A 17,149-nucleotide genomic window follows, 5' to 3' on the forward strand; every position below is an offset into this window, starting at 1 on the left:
ACAGCTGTTTGGATACATTCTGATTGTAAAGACTGCAACTGGATATTTGGACCTCTCTGAGGCCTTCGTTGGAAACGGGATTTCTTGATATAGTGCTAGACAGAAGAATTCTCTGTAACTTCTTTGTTCTGTGTGTATTATACTCACAGAGTTGAACCTTCCTTTAGAGAGAGCAGATTTGAAACCTCTTTTTGTGCAATTTGCAAATGGAGATTTCAAGCGATTTTAGGACAATGGAAGAAAAGGAACTATCTTCGTATAAAAACTAGACAGAATCATTCTCAGAAACTGCTTTGTGATGTGTGCGTTCAACTCACAGAGTTTAACTTTTCTTTTCATAGAGCAGTTGGGAAACACTCTGTTTGTATTGTCTGCAAGTGGATATTTGGACCTCCTTGAGGCCTTCGTTGGAAAGGGGATTTCTTCATATAATGCTAGACAGAAGAATTCTCAGTAAGTTTCTTGTGTTGTGTGTATTCAATTCACAGAGTTGAACCTTCATTTAGACAGAGCAGATTTGAAACACTCTTTCTGTGGGATTTGCAAGTGCAGATTTCAAGCACTTTGAGACCTACGGTAGAAAAGGAAATATCTTCGTATAAAAACTAGACAGAATCAGTTTCAGAAACTGCTTTGTGATGTGTGCGTTCAACTCACAGATCTTAACCTTTCTTTGCATACAGCAGTTTGGAAACACTCTGATTGTAAAGTCTGCAACTGGATATTTGGACCTCTCTGAGGCCTTCGTTGGAAACGGGATTTCTTGATATAGTCCTTGACAGAAGAATTCTCAGTAACTTCTTTGTGCTGTGTGTATTATACACACAGAGTTGAACCTTCCTTTAGAGAGAGCAGATTTGAAACCCTCTTTTTGTGGAATTTGCAAGTGTAGATTCCAAGGGATTGAAGGTCAATGGAAGAAAAGGTAACATGTTCGTATAAAAGCTAGACAGAATCATTCTCAGAAACTGCTTTGTGATGTGTGTATTCAGCTCGCAGAATTTAACTTTTCTTTTCATAGAGCAGTTGGGAAACACTCCGTTTGTATTGTGTGCAAGTGTATATTTTGACATCCTTGAGGCCTTCGTTGGAAACGGGATTTCTTCATATAATGCGAGACAGAAGAATTATCAGTAAGTTCCTTGTGTTGTGTGTATTCAACTCACAGAGTTGAACCTTCATTTAGACAGAGCAGATTTGAAACACTCTTTTTGTGGAATTTGCAATTGGAGATTTCAATCGCTTTGAGGCCAATTGTAGAAAAGGAAATATCCTCGCATAAAAACTAGACAGAATCAGTTTCATAGACTGCTTTGTGATGTGTGCGTTTAACTCACAGAGTTTAACCTTTCTTTTCATACTGCAGTTTGGAAGCACTCTTTTTGTAACGTCTGCAACTGGATATTTGGACGTCTTTGAGGCCTTCGTTGGAAACGGGATTTCTTGATATAGTGCTAGACAGAAAAATTCTCAGGAACTTCTTTGTGCTGTGGGTATTCAACTCACAGTGTTGAACCTTCCTTTAGAGAGAGCAGATTTGAAACCCTCTTTTTGTGGAATTTGCAAGTGGAGATTTCAAGCGATTTAAGGACAATGGAATAAAAGGAAATATCTTCGTATAAAAACTAGACAGAATCATTCTCAGAAACTGCTTTGTGATGTGTGCGTTCAACTCACAGAGTTTAACTTTTGTTTTCATAGAGCAGTTGGGAAACACTCTGTTTGTATTGTCTGCAAGTGGATATTTGGACCTCCTTGAGGCCTTCGTTGGAAAGGGGATTTCTTCATATAATGCTAGACAGAAGAATTCTCAGTGAGTTCCTTGTGTTGTGTGTATTCAATTCACAGAGTAGAACCTTCATTTCGACAGAGCAGATTTGAAACACTCTTTTTGTGGAATTTGAAAGTGGAGATTTCAAGCGCTTTGAGGTCAATTGTGGAAAAGGAAATATCTTCGCATAAAAACTAGACAGAATCAATTTCAGAGACTGCTTTGTGATGTGTGTGTTTAACTCACAGAGTTTACCCTTTCTTTTCATACAGTAGTTTGGAAGCACTCAGTTTGTAACATCTGCAACTGGATATTTGGACCTCTCTGAGGCCTTCGTTGGAAACGGGATTTCTTGATATAGTGCTAGACAGAAAATTTCTCAGTAACTTCTTTGTGCTGTGTGTATTCAACTCACAGAGTTGAACTTTCCTATAGAGAGCAGATTTGAAACCCTCTTTTTGTGGAATTTGCAAGTGGAGATTTCAAGAGATTTAATGTCAGTGGTGGAAAAGGAAATATCTTCTTATAGAAACTAGACAGAATCATTCTGAGAAACTGCTTTGTGATGTGTGCGTTCAACTCACAGAGTTTAACCTTTCTTTTCATAGAGCAGTTGGGAAACACGCTGTTTGTACAGTCTGCAAGCGGATATTTGGACCTCCTTGAGGCCTTCGTTGGAAACGGTAATTCTTCATATAATGCTTGACAGAAGAATTCTCAGTGAGTATATTGTGTTGTGTGTATTCAACTCACAGAGTTGAAACTTCAATTAGACAGTGCAGATTTGAAACACTCTTTTTTTGGAATTGGCAAGTGGAGATTTCAAGCGCTTTGAGGCCCATGGTAGAAAAGGAAATATCTTTGTATAAAAACTAGACAGAATCATTCTCAGAAACTGCTTTGTGATGTGCGCGTTCAACTCACAGAGCTAAACCTTTCTTTTCGTAGAGCAGTTGGGAAACACTCTGTTTGTATAGTCTGCAAGTGGATATTTGGACCTCCTTGAGGCCTTCGTTGGAAACGGGATTTCTTCATATAATGCTTGACAGAAGAAATCTCAGTAACTTCCTTGTGTTGAGTGTATTCAACTCACAGAGTTGAACCTTCATTTACACAGAGCAGATTTGAAACACTCTTATTGTGGAATTTGCAAGTGGAGATTTCAAGTGCTTTGAGACCAAAGGTAGAAAAGGAAATATCTTCGTATAAAAACTAGACAGAATCAGTTTCAGAAACTGCTTTGTGATGTGTGCGTTCAACTCACAGATCTTAACCTTTCTTTGCATACAGCAGTTTGGAAACACTCTGATTGTAAAGTCTGCAACTGGATATTTGGACCTCTCTGAGGCCTTCGTTGGAAACGGGATTTCTTGATATAGTCCTAGACAGAAGAATTCTCAGTAACTTCTTTGTGCTGTGTGTATTATACACACAGAGTTGAACCTTCCTTTAGAGAGAGCAGATTTGAAACCCTCTTTTTGTGGAATTTGCAAGTGGAGATTCCAAGCGATTTAAGGTCAATGGAAGAAAAGGAAATATGTTCGTATGAAAACTAGACAGAATCATTCTCAGAAACTGCTTTGTGATGTGTGTATTCAGCTCACAGAATTTAACTTTTCTTTTCATAGAGCAGTTGGGAAACACTCCGTTTGTATTATCTGCAAGTGTATATTTTGACATCCTTGAGGCCTTCGTTGGAAACGGGATTTCTTCATATAATGCGAGACAGAAGAATTATCAGTAAGTTCCTTGTGTTGTGTGTATTCAACTCACAGAGTTGAACCTTCATTTAGACAGAGCAGATTTGAAACACTCTTTTTGTGGAATTTGCAATTGGAGATTTCAATCGCTTTGAGGCCAATTGTAGAAAAGGAAATATCCTCGCATAAAAACTAGACAGAATCAGTTTCATAGACTGCTTTGTGATGTGTGCGTTTAACTCACAGAGTTTAACCTTTCTTTTCATACTGCAGTTTGGAAGCACTCTTTTTGTAACGTCTGCAACTGAATATTTGGACGTCTTTGAGGCCTTCGTTGGAAACGGGATTTCTTGATATAGTGCTAGACAGAAAAATTCTCAGGATCTTCTTTGTGCTGTGGGTATTCAACTCACAGAGTTGAACCTTCCTTTAGAGAGAGCAGATTTGAAACCCTCTTTTTGTGGAATTTGCAAGTGGAGATTTCAAGCGATTTAAGGTCAACGGTAGAAAAGGAAGTATCTTCGTATAAAAAATAGAGAGAATCATTCTCAGAAACTGCTTTGTGATGTGTGCGTTCAACTCACAGGGTTTAACCTTTCTTTTCATAGAGCAGTTGGGAAACACGCTGTTTGTACAGTCTGCAAGTGGATATTTGGACCTCCTTGAGGCCTTCGTTGGAAACGGTAATTCTTCATATAATGCTTGACAGAAGAATTCTCAGTGAGTATATTGTGTTGTGTGTATTCAACTCACAGAGTTGAAACTTCAATTAGACAGTGCAGATTTGAAACACTCTTTTTTTGGAATTGGCAAGTGGAGATTTCAAGCGCTTTGAGGCCCATGGTAGAAAAGGAAATATCTTTGTATAAAACTAGACAGAATCATTCTCAGAAACTGCTTTGTTATGTGCGCGTTCAACTCACAGAGCTAAACCTTTCTTTTCGTAGAGCATTTGGGAAACACTCTGTTTGTATAGTCAGCAAGTGGATATTTGGACCTCCTTGAGGCCTTCGTTGGAAACAGGATTTCTTCATATAATGCAAGACAAAAGAAATCTCAGAAACCCCCTTGTGTTTTGTGTATTCAATTCACAGAGTTGAACCTTCATTTAGACAGAGCAGATTTGAAACACTCTTTTTGTGAAATTTGCAAGTGGAGATTTCAAGCGAATTGAGGCCAACGGTAGAAAAGGAAATATCTTCGTATAAAAACTAGACAGAATCAGTTTCAGAAACTGCTTTGTGATGTGTGAGTTCAACTCACAAATCTTAATCTTTCTTTGCATACAGCTGTTTGGAAACACTCTGATTTTAAAGTCTGCAACTGGATATTTGGACCTCTCTGAAGCCTTCGTTGGAAACGGGATTTCTTGATATAGTGCTAGACAGAAAAATTCTCAGGAACTTCTTTGTTCTGTGTGTATTATACTCACAGAGTTGAACCTTCCTTTAGAGAGAGCAGATTTGAAACCCTCTTTTTGTGCAATTTGCAAGTGGAGATTTCAAGCGATTTAAGGACAATGGAAGAAAAGGAAATATCTTCTTATAACAACTAGACAGAATCATTCTCAGAAACTGCTTTGTGATGTGTGCGTTCAACTCACAGAGTTTAACTTTTCTTTTCATAGAGCAGTTGGGAAACACCCTGTTTGTATTGTCTGCAAGTGGATATTTGGACCTCCTTGAGGCCTTCGTTGGAAAGGGGAATTCTTCGTAAAATGCTAGACAGAAGAATTCTCAGTAAGTTCCTTGTGTTGTGTGTATTCAATTCACAGAGTTGAATCTTCATCTCGACAAAGCAGATTTGAAACACTCTTTTTGTGGGATTTGAAAGTGGAGATTTCAAGCGCTTTGAGGACAATTGTGGAAAAGGAAATATCTTCGCATATAAACTAGACAGAATCAGTTTCAGAGACTGCTTTGTGATGTGTGTGTTTAACTCACAGCGTTTACCCTTTCTTTTCATACAGTAGTTTGGAAGCACTCAGTTTGTAACGTCTGCAACTGGATATTTGGACCTCTCTGAGGCCTTCGTTGGAAACGGCATTTCTTGATATAGTGCAAGATAGAAAAATTCTCAGTAACTTCCTTGTGCTGTGTGTATTCAACTGACAGAGTTGAGCCTTCCTTTAGAGAGAGCAGATTTGAAACCCTCTTTTTGTGGAATTTGCAAGTGGAGATTTCAAGCGATTTAAGGTCAACGGTAGAAAAGGAAATATCTTCTTATAAAAACTAGACAGAATAATTCTCAGAAACTGCTTTGTGATGTGTGCGTTCAACTCACGGAGTTTAATCTTTTTTTTCATACAGCAGTTGGTAAACCCTCTGTTTGTATAGTCTGCAAGTGGATATTTGGACCTCCTTGAGGCCTTCGTTGGATACGGGATTTCTTCATATAATGCAAGACAGAAGAAATCTCAGAAACTCCCTTGTGTTGTGTGTACTCAACTCACAGAGTTGAACCTTCATTTAGACAGAGCAGATTTGAAACACTCATTTTGTGAAATTTGCATGTGGAGGTTTCTAGCACTGTGAGACCAATCGCAGAAAATGAAATATCTTCGTATAAAAACTAGACAGAATCCGTTTCAGAAACTGCTTTGTGATGTGTGCGTTTAACTCACAGATCTTAACCATTCTTTGAATACAGCAGTTTGGAAACACTCTGATTGTGAAGTCTGAAACTGGATATTTGGAACTCTCTGAGGCCTTCGTTGGAAACGGGAATTCTTCATATAATGGTTGACAGAAGAATTCTCAGCAAGTTTATTGTGTTGTGTGTATTCAACTCACAGAGTAGAACCTTCATTTAGACAGAGCAGATTTGAAACACTCTTATTGTGGAATTTGCAAGTGGAGATTTCAAGCGAATTGAGGCCAACGGTAGAAAAGGAAATATCTTCGTATAAAAACTAGACAGAATCAGTTTCAGAAACTGCTTTGTGATATGTGAGTTCAACTCGCGGATCTTAATCTTTCTTTGCATACAGCTGTTTGGATACATTCTGATTGTAAAGACTGCAACTGGATATTTGGACCTCTCTGAGGCCTTCGTTGGAAACGGGATTTCTTGATATAGTGCTAGACAGAAGAATTCTCTGTAACTTCTTTGTTCTGTGTGTATTATACTCACAGAGTTGAACCTTCCTTTAGAGAGAGCAGATTTGAAACCTCTTTTTGTGCAATTTGCAAATGGAGATTTCAAGCGATTTAAGGACAATGGAAGAAAAGGAACTATCTTCGTATAAAAACTAGACAGAATCATTCTCAGAAACTGCTTTGTGATGTGTGCGTTCAACTCACAGAGTTTAACTTTTCTTTTCATAGAGCAGTTGGGAAACACTCTGTTTGTATTGTCTGCAAGTGGATATTTGGACCTCCTTGAGGCCTTCGTTGGAAAGGGGATTTCTTCATATAATGCTAGACAGAAGAATTCTCAGTAAGTTTCTTGTGTTGTGTGTATTCAATTCACAGAGTTGAACCTTCATTTAGACAGAGCAGATTTGAAACACTCTTTCTGTGGGATTTGCAAGTGCAGATTTCAAGCACTTTGAGACCTACGGTAGAAAAGGAAATATCTTCGTATAAAAACTAGACAGAATCAGTTTCAGAAACTGCTTTGTGATGTGTGCGTTCAACTCACAGATCTTAACCTTTCTTTGCATACAGCAGTTTGGAAACACTCTGATTGTAAAGTCTGCAACTGGATATTTGGACCTCTCTGAGGCCTTCGTTGGAAACGGGATTTCTTGATATAGTCCTTGACAGAAGAATTCTCAGTAACTTCTTTGTGCTGTGTGTATTATACACACAGAGTTGAACCTTCCTTTAGAGAGAGCAGATTTGAAACCCTCTTTTTGTGGAATTTGCAAGTGTAGATTCCAAGGGATTGAAGGTCAATGGAAGAAAAGGTAACATGTTCGTATAAAAGCTAGACAGAATCATTCTCAGAAACTGCTTTGTGATGTGTGTATTCAGCTCGCAGAATTTAACTTTTCTTTTCATAGAGCAGTTGGGAAACACTCCGTTTGTATTGTGTGCAAGTGTATATTTTGACATCCTTGAGGCCTTCGTTGGAAACGGGATTTCTTCATATAATGCGAGACAGAAGAATTATCAGTAAGTTCCTTGTGTTGTGTGTATTCAACTCACAGAGTTGAACCTTCATTTAGACAGAGCAGATTTGAAACACTCTTTTTGTGGAATTTGCAATTGGAGATTTCAATCGCTTTGAGGCCAATTGTAGAAAAGGAAATATCCTCGCATAAAAACTAGACAGAATCAGTTTCATAGACTGCTTTGTGATGTGTGCGTTTAACTCACAGAGTTTAACCTTTCTTTTCATACTGCAGTTTGGAAGCACTCTTTTTGTAACGTCTGCAACTGGATATTTGGACGTCTTTGAGGCCTTCGTTGGAAACGGGATTTCTTGATATAGTGCTAGACAGAAAAATTCTCAGGAACTTCTTTGTGCTGTGGGTATTCAACTCACAGTGTTGAACCTTCCTTTAGAGAGAGCAGATTTGAAACCCTCTTTTTGTGGAATTTGCAAGTGGAGATTTCAAGCGATTTAAGGACAATGGAATAAAAGGAAATATCTTCGTATAAAAACTAGACAGAATCATTCTCAGAAACTGCTTTGTGATGTGTGCGTTCAACTCACAGAGTTTAACTTTTGTTTTCATAGAGCAGTTGGGAAACACTCTGATTGTATTGTCTGCAAGTGGATATTTGGACCTCCTTGAGGCCTTCGTTGGAAAGGGGATTTCTTCATATAATGCTAGACAGAAGAATTCTCAGTGAGTTCCTTGTGTTGTGTGTATTCAATTCACAGAGTAGAACCTTCATTTCGACAGAGCAGATTTGAAACACTCTTTTTGTGGAATTTGAAAGTGGAGATTTCAAGCGCTTTGAGGTCAATTGTGGAAAAGGAAATATCTTCGCATAAAAACTAGACAGAATCAATTTCAGAGACTGCTTTGTGATGTGTGTGTTTAACTCACAGAGTTTACCCTTTCTTTTCATACAGTAGTTTGGAAGCACTCAGTTTGTAACATCTGCAACTGGATATTTGGACCTCTCTGAGGCCTTCGTTGGAAACGGGATTTCTTGATATAGTGCTAGACAGAAAATTTCTCAGTAACTTCTTTGTGCTGTGTGTATTCAACTCACAGAGTTGAACTTTCCTATAGAGAGCAGATTTGAAACCCTCTTTTTGTGGAATTTGCAAGTGGAGATTTCAAGAGATTTAATGTCAGTGGTGGAAAAGGAAATATCTTCTTATAGAAACTAGACAGAATCATTCTGAGAAACTGCTTTGTGATGTGTGCGTTCAACTCACAGAGTTTAACCTTTCTTTTCATAGAGCAGTTGGGAAACACGCTGTTTGTACAGTCTGCAAGCGGATATTTGGACCTCCTTGAGGCCTTCGTTGGAAACGGTAATTCTTCATATAATGCTTGACAGAAGAATTCTCAGTGAGTATATTGTGTTGTGTGTATTCAACTCACAGAGTTGAAACTTCAATTAGACAGTGCAGATTTGAAACACTCTTTTTTTGGAATTGGCAAGTGGAGATTTCAAGCGCTTTGAGGCCCATGGTAGAAAAGGAAATATCTTTGTATAAAAACTAGACAGAATCATTCTCAGAAACTGCTTTGTGATGTGCGCGTTCAACTCACAGAGCTAAACCTTTCTTTTCGTAGAGCAGTTGGGAAACACTCTGTTTGTATAGTCTGCAAGTGGATATTTGGACCTCCTTGAGGCCTTCGTTGGAAACGGGATTTCTTCATATAATGCTTGACAGAAGAAATCTCAGTAACTTCCTTGTGTTGAGTGTATTCAACTCACAGAGTTGAACCTTCATTTACACAGAGCAGATTTGAAACACTCTTATTGTGGAATTTGCAAGTGGAGATTTCAAGTGCTTTGAGACCAAAGGTAGAAAAGGAAATATCTTCGTATAAAAACTAGACAGAATCAGTTTCAGAAACTGCTTTGTGATGTGTGCGTTCAACTCACAGATCTTAACCTTTCTTTGCATACAGCAGTTTGGAAACACTCTGATTGTAAAGTCTGCAACTGGATATTTGGACCTCTCTGAGGCCTTCGTTGGAAACGGGATTTCTTGATATAGTCCTAGACAGAAGAATTCTCAGTAACTTCTTTGTGCTGTGTGTATTATACACACAGAGTTGAACCTTCCTTTAGAGAGAGCAGATTTGAAACCCTCTTTTTGTGGAATTTGCAAGTGGAGATTCCAAGCGATTTAAGGTCAATGGAAGAAAAGGAAATATGTTCGTATGAAAACTAGACAGAATCATTCTCAGAAACTGCTTTGTGATGTGTGTATTCAGCTCACAGAATTTAACTTTTCTTTTCATAGAGCAGTTGGGAAACACTCCGTTTGTATTATCTGCAAGTGTATATTTTGACATCCTTGAGGCCTTCGTTGGAAACGGGATTTCTTCATATAATGCGAGACAGAAGAATTATCAGTAAGTTCCTTGTGTTGTGTGTATTCAACTCACAGAGTTGAACCTTCATTTAGACAGAGCAGATTTGAAACACTCTTTTTGTGGAATTTGCAATTGGAGATTTCAATCGCTTTGAGGCCAATTGTAGAAAAGGAAATATCCTCGCATAAAAACTAGACAGAATCAGTTTCATAGACTGCTTTGTGATGTGTGCGTTTAACTCACAGAGTTTAACCTTTCTTTTCATACTGCAGCTTGGAAGCACTCTTTTTGTAACGTCTGCAACTGGATATTTGGACGTCTTTGAGGCCTTCGTTGGAAACGGGATTTCTTGATATAGTGCTAGACAGAAAAATTCTCAGGAACTTCTTTGTGCTGTGGGTATTCAACTCACAGTGTTGAACCTTCCTTTAGAGAGAGCAGATTTGAAACCCTCTTTTTGTGGAATTTGCAAGTGGAGATTTCAAGCGATTTAAGGTCAACGGTAGAAAAGGAAGTATCTTCGTATAAAAAATAGAGAGAATCATTCTCAGAAACTGCTTTGTGATGTGTGCGTTCAACTCACAGGGTTTAACCTTTCTTTTCATAGAGCAGTTGGGAAACACGCTGTTTGTACAGTCTGCAAGTGGATATTTGGACCTCCTTGAGGCCTTCGTTGGAAACGGTAATTCTTCATATAATGCTTGACAGAAGAATTCTCAGTGAGTATATTGTGTTGTGTGTATTCAACTCACAGAGTTGAAACTTCAATTAGACAGTGCAGATTTGAAACACTCTTTTTTTGGAATTGGCAAGTGGAGATTTCAAGCGCTTTGAGGCCCATGGTAGAAAAGGAAATATCTTTGTATAAAACTAGACAGAATCATTCTCAGAAACTGCTTTGTTATGTGCGCGTTCAACTCACAGAGCTAAACCTTTCTTTTCGTAGAGCATTTGGGAAACACTCTGTTTGTATAGTCAGCAAGTGGATATTTGGACCTCCTTGAGGCCTTCGTTGGAAACGGGATTTCTTCATATAATGCAAGACAAAAGAAATCTCAGAAACTCCCTTGTGTTTTGTGTATTCAATTCACAGAATTGAACCTTCATTTAGACAGAGCAGATTTGAAACACTCTTTTTGTGGAATTTGCAAGTGGAGATTTCAAGCGAATTGAGGCCAACGGTAGAAAAGGAAATATCTTCGTATAAAAACTAGACAGAATCAGTTTCAGAAACTGCTTTGTGATGTGTGAGTTCAACTCACAAATCTTAATCTTTCTTTGCATACAGCTGTTTGGAAACACTCTGATTTTAAAGTCTGCAACTGGATATTTGGACCTCTCTGAGGCCTTCGTTGGAAAAGGGATTTCTTGATATAGTGCTAGACAGAAAAATTCTCAGGAACTTCTTTGTTCTGTGTGTATTATACTCACAGAGTTGAACCTTCCTTTAGAGAGAGCAGATTTGAAACCCTCTTTTTGTGCAATTTGCAAGTGGAGATTTCAAGCGATTTAAGGACAATGGAAGAAAAGGAAATATCTTCTTATAACAACTAGACAGAATCATTCTCAGAAACTGCTTTGTGATGTGTGCGTTCAACTCACAGAGTTTAACTTTTCTTTTCATAGAGCAGTTGGGAAACACCCTGTTTGTATTGTCTGCAAGTGGATATTTGGACCTCCTTGAGGCCTTCGTTGGAAAGGGGAATTCTTCGTAAAATGCTAGACAGAAGAATTCTCAGTAAGTTCCTTGTGTTGTGTGTATTCAATTCACAGAGTTGAATCTTCATCTCGACAAAGCAGATTTGAAACACTCTTTTTGTGGGATTTGAAAGTGGAGATTTCAAGCGCTTTGAGGACAATTGTGGAAAAGGAAATATCTTCGCATATAAACTAGACAGAATCAGTTTCAGAGACTGCTTTGTGATGTGTGTGTTTAACTCACAGCGTTTACCCTTTCTTTTCATACAGTAGTTTGGAAGCACTCAGTTTGTAACGTCTGCAACTGGATATTTGGACCTCTCTGAGGCCTTCGTTGGAAACGGCATTTCTTGATATAGTGCAAGATAGAAAAATTCTCAGTAACTTCCTTGTGCTGTGTGTATTCAACTGACAGAGTTGAGCCTTCCTTTAGAGAGAGCAGATTTGAAACCCTCTTTTTGTGGAATTTGCAAGTGGAGATTTCAAGCGATTTAAGGTCAACGGTAGAAAAGGAAATATCTTCTTATAAAAACTAGACAGAATAATTCTCAGAAACTGCTTTGTGATGTGTGCGTTCAACTCACGGAGTTTAATCTTTTTTTTCATACAGCAGTTGGTAAACCCTCTGTTTGTATAGTCTGCAAGTGGATATTTGGACCTCCTTGAGGCCTTCGTTGGATACGGGATTTCTTCATATAATGCAAGACAGAAGAAATCTCAGAAACTCCCTTGTGTTGTGTGTACTCAACTCACAGAGTTGAACCTTCATTTAGACAGAGCAGATTTGAAACACTCATTTTGTGAAATTTGCATGTGGAGGTTTCTAGCACTGTGAGACCAATCGCAGAAAATGAAATATCTTCGTATAAAAACTAGACAGAATCCGTTTCAGAAACTGCTTTGTGATGTGTGCGTTTAACTCACAGATCTTAACCATTCTTTGAATACAGCAGTTTGGAAACACTCTGATTGTGAAGTCTGCAACTGGATATTTGGAACTCTCTGAGGCCTTCGTTGGAAACGGGAATTCTTCATATAATGGTTGACAGAAGAATTCTCAGCAAGTTTATTGTGTTGTGTGTATTCAACTCACAGAGTAGAACCTTCATTTAGACAGAGCAGATTTGAAACACTCTTATTGTGGAATTTGCAAGTGGAGATTTCAAGCGAATTGAGGCCAACGGTAGAAAAGGAAATATCTTCGTATAAAAACTAGACAGAATCAGTTTCAGAAACTGCTTTGTGATGTGTGAGTTCAACTCGCATATCTTAATCTTTCTTTGCATACAGCTGTTTGGATACATTCTGATTGTAAAGACTGCAACTGGATATTTGGACCTCTCTGAGGCCTTCGTTGGAAACGGGATTTCTTGATATAGTGCTAGACAGAAGAATTCTCTGTAACTTCTTTGTTCTGTGTGTATTATACTCACAGAGTTGAACCTTCCTTTAGAGAGAGCAGATTTGAAACCCTCTTTTTGTGCAATTTGCAAATGGAGATTTCAAGCGATTTAAGGACAATGGAAGAAAAGGAAATATCTTCGTATAAAAACTAGACAGAATCATTCTCAGAAACTGCTTTGTGATGTGTGCGTTCAACTCACAGAGTTTAACTTTTCTTTTCATAGAGCAGTTGGGAAACACTCTGTTTGTATTGTCCGCAAGTGGATATTTGAACCTCCTTGAGGCCTTCGTTGGAAAGGGGATTTCTTCATATAATGCTAGACAGAAGAATTCTCAGTAAGTTTCTTGTGTTGTGTGTATTCAATTCACAGAGTTGAACCTTCATTTAGACAGAGCAGATTTGAAACACTCTTTCTGTGGGATTTGCAAGTGCAGATTTCAAGCACTTTGAGACCTACGGTAGAAAAGGAAATATCTTCGTATAAAAACTAGACAGAATCAGTTTCAGAAACTGCTTTGTGATGTGTGCGTTCAACTCACAGATCTTAACCTTTCTTTGCATACAGCAGTTTGGAAACACTCTGATTGTAAAGTCTGCAACTGGATATTTGGACCTCTCTGAGGCCTTCGTTGGAAACGGGATTTCTTGATATAGTCCTAGACAGAAGAATTCTCAGTAACTTCTTTGTGCTGTGTGTATTATACACACAGAGTTGAACCTTCCTTTAGAGAGAGCAGATTTGAAACCCTCTTTTTGTGGAATTTGCAAGTGTAGATTCCAAGGGATTGAAGGTCAATGGAAGAAAAGGTAACATGTTCGTATAAAAGCTAGACAGAATCATTCTCAGAAACTGCTTTGTGATGTGTGTATTCAGCTCGCAGAATTTAACTTTTCTTTTCATAGAGCAGTTGGGAAACACTCCGTTTGTATTGTGTGCAAGTGTATATTTTGACATCCTTGAGGCCTTCGTTGGAAACGGGATTTCTTCATATAATGCGAGACAGAAGAATTATCAGTAAGTTCCTTGTGTTGTGTGTATTCAACTCACAGAGTTGAACCTTCATTTAGACAGAGCAGATTTGAAACACTCTTTTTGTGGAATTTGCAATTGGAGATTTCAATCGCTTTGAGGCCAATTGTAGAAAAGGAAATATCCTCGCATAAAAACTAGACAGAATCAGTTTCATAGACTGCTTTGTGATGTGTGCGTTTAACTCACAGAGTTTAACCTTTCTTTTCATACTGCAGCTTGGAAGCACTCTTTTTGTAACGTCTGCAACTGGATATTTGGACGTCTTTGAGGCCTTCGTTGGAAACGGGATTTCTTGATATAGTGCTAGACAGAAAAATTCTCAGGAACTTCTTTGTGCTGTGGGTATTCAACTCACAGTGTTGAACCTTCCTTTAGAGAGAGCAGATTTGAAACCCTCTTTTTGTGGAATTTGCAAGTGGAGATTTCAAGCGATTTAAGGACAATGGAATAAAAGGAAATTTCTTAGTATAAAAACTAGACAGAATCATTCTCAGAAACTGCTTTGTGATGTGTGCGTTCAACTCACAGAGTTTAACTTTTGTTTTCATAGAGCAGTTGGGAAACACTCTGTTTGTATTGTCTGCAAGTGGATATTTGGACCTCCTTGAGGCCTTCGTTGGAAAGGGGATTTCTTCATGTAATGCTAGACAGAAGAATTCTCAGTGAGTTCCTTGTGTTGTGTGTATTCAATTCACAGAGTTGAACCTTCATTTCGACAGAGCAGATTTGAAACACTCTTTTTGTGGAACTTGAAAGTGGAGATTTCAGGCGCTTTGAGGTCAATTGTGCAAAAGGAAATATCTTCGCATAAAAACTAGACAGAATCAATTTCAGAGACTGCTTTGTGATGTGTGTGTTTAACTCACAGAGTTTACCCTTTCTTTTCATACAGTAGTTTGGAAGCACTCAGTTTGTAACGTCTGCAACTGAATATTTGGACGTCTTTGAGGCCTTCGTTGGAAACGGGATTTCTTGATATAGTGCTAGACAGAAAAATTCTCAGGATCTTCTTTGTGCTGTGTGTATTCAACTCACAGAGTTGAACTTTCCTATAGAGAGCAGATTTGAAACCCTCTTTTTGTGGAATTTGCAAGTGGAGATTTCAAGAGATTTAATGTCAGTGGTGGAAAAGGAAATATCTTCTTATAGAAACTAGACAGAATCATTCTGAGAAACTGCTTTGTGATGTGTGCGTTCAACTCACAGAGTTTAACCTTTCTTTTCATAGAGCAGTTGGGAAACACGCTGTTTGTACAGTCTGCAAGCGGATATTTGGACCTCCTTGAGGCCTTCGTTGGAAACGGTAATTCTTCATATAATGCTTGACAGAAGAATTCTCAGTGAGTATATTGTGTTGTGTGTATTCAACTCACAGAGTTGAAACTTCAATTAGACAGTGCAGATTTGAAACACTCTTTTTTTGGAATTGGCAAGTGGAGATTTCAAGCGCTTTGAGGCCCATGGTAGAAAAGGAAATATCTTTGTATAAAAACTAGACAGAATCATTCTCAGAAACTGCTTTGTGATGTGCGCGTTCAACTCACAGAGCTAAACCTTTCTTTTCGTAGAGCAGTTGGGAAACACTCTGTTTGTATAGTCTGCAAGTGGATATTTGGACCTCCTTGAGGCCTTCGTTGGAAACGGGATTTCTTCATATAATGCTTGACAGAAGAAATCTCAGTAACTTCCTTGTGTTGAGTGTATTCAACTCACAGAGTTGAACCTTCATTTACACAGAGCAGATTTGAAACACTCTTATTGTGGAATTTGCAAGTGGAGATTTCAAGTGCTTTGAGACCAAAGGTAGAAAAGGAAATATCTTCGTATAAAAACTAGACAGAATCAGTTTCAGAAACTGCTTTGTGATGTGTGCGTTCAACTCACAGATCTTAACCTTTCTTTGCATACAGCAGTTTGGAAACACTCTGATTGTAAAGTCTGCAACTGGATATTTGGACCTCTCTGAGGCCTTCGTTGGAAACGGGATTTCTTGATATAGTCCTAGACAGAAGAATTCTCAGTAACTTCTTTGTGCTGTGTGTATTATACACACAGAGTTGAACCTTCCTTTAGAGAGAGCAGATTTGAAACCCTCTTTTTGTGGAATTTGCAAGTGGAGATTCCAAGCGATTTAAGGTCAATGGAAGAAAAGGAAATATGTTCGTATGAAAACTAGACAGAATCATTCTCAGAAACTGCTTTGTGATGTGTGTATTCAGCTCACAGAATTTAACTTTTCTTTTCATAGAGCAGTTGGGAAACACTCCGTTTGTATTATCTGCAAGTGTATATTTTGACATCCTTGAGGCCTTCGTTGGAAACGGGATTTCTTCATATAATGCGAGACAGAAGAATTATCAGTAAGTTCCTTGTGTTGTGTGTATTCAACTCACAGAGTTGAACCTTCATTTAGACAGAGCAGATTTGAAACACTCTTTTTGTGGAATTTGCAATTGGAGATTTCAATCGCTTTGAGGCCAATTGTAGAAAAGGAAATATCCTCGCATAAAAACTAGACAGAATCAGTTTCATAGACTGCTTTGTGATGTGTGCGTTTAACTCACAGAGTTTAACCTTTCTTTTCATACTGCAGCTTGGAAGCACTCTTTTTGTAACGTCTGCAACTGGATATTTGGACGTCTTTGAGGCCTTCGTTGGAAACGGGATTTCTTGATATAGTGCTAGACAGAAAAATTCTCAGGAACTTCTTTGTGCTGTGGGTATTCAACTCACAGTGTTGAACCTTCCTTTAGAGAGAGCAGATTTGAAACCCTCTTTTTGTGGAATTTGCAAGTGGAGATTTCAAGCGATTTAAGGTCAACGGTAGAAAAGGAAGTATCTTCGTATAAAAAATAGAGAGAATCATTCTCAGAAACTGCTTTGTGATGTGTGCGTTCAACTCACAGGGTTTAACCTTTCTTTTCATAGAGCAGTTGGGAAACACGCTGTTTGTACAGTCTGCAAGTGGATATTTGGACCTCCTTGAGGCCTTCGTTGGAAACGGTAATTCTTCATATAATGCTTGACAGAAGAATTCTCAGTGAGTATATTGTGTTGTGTGTATTCAACTCACAGAGTTGAAACT

The sequence above is a fragment of the Pan paniscus genome, chromosome 18 (assembly GCF_029289425.2).
Source record: "Pan paniscus chromosome 18, NHGRI_mPanPan1-v2.0_pri, whole genome shotgun sequence".
Classification (NCBI taxonomy): Eukaryota; Metazoa; Chordata; class Mammalia; order Primates; family Hominidae; genus Pan; species Pan paniscus.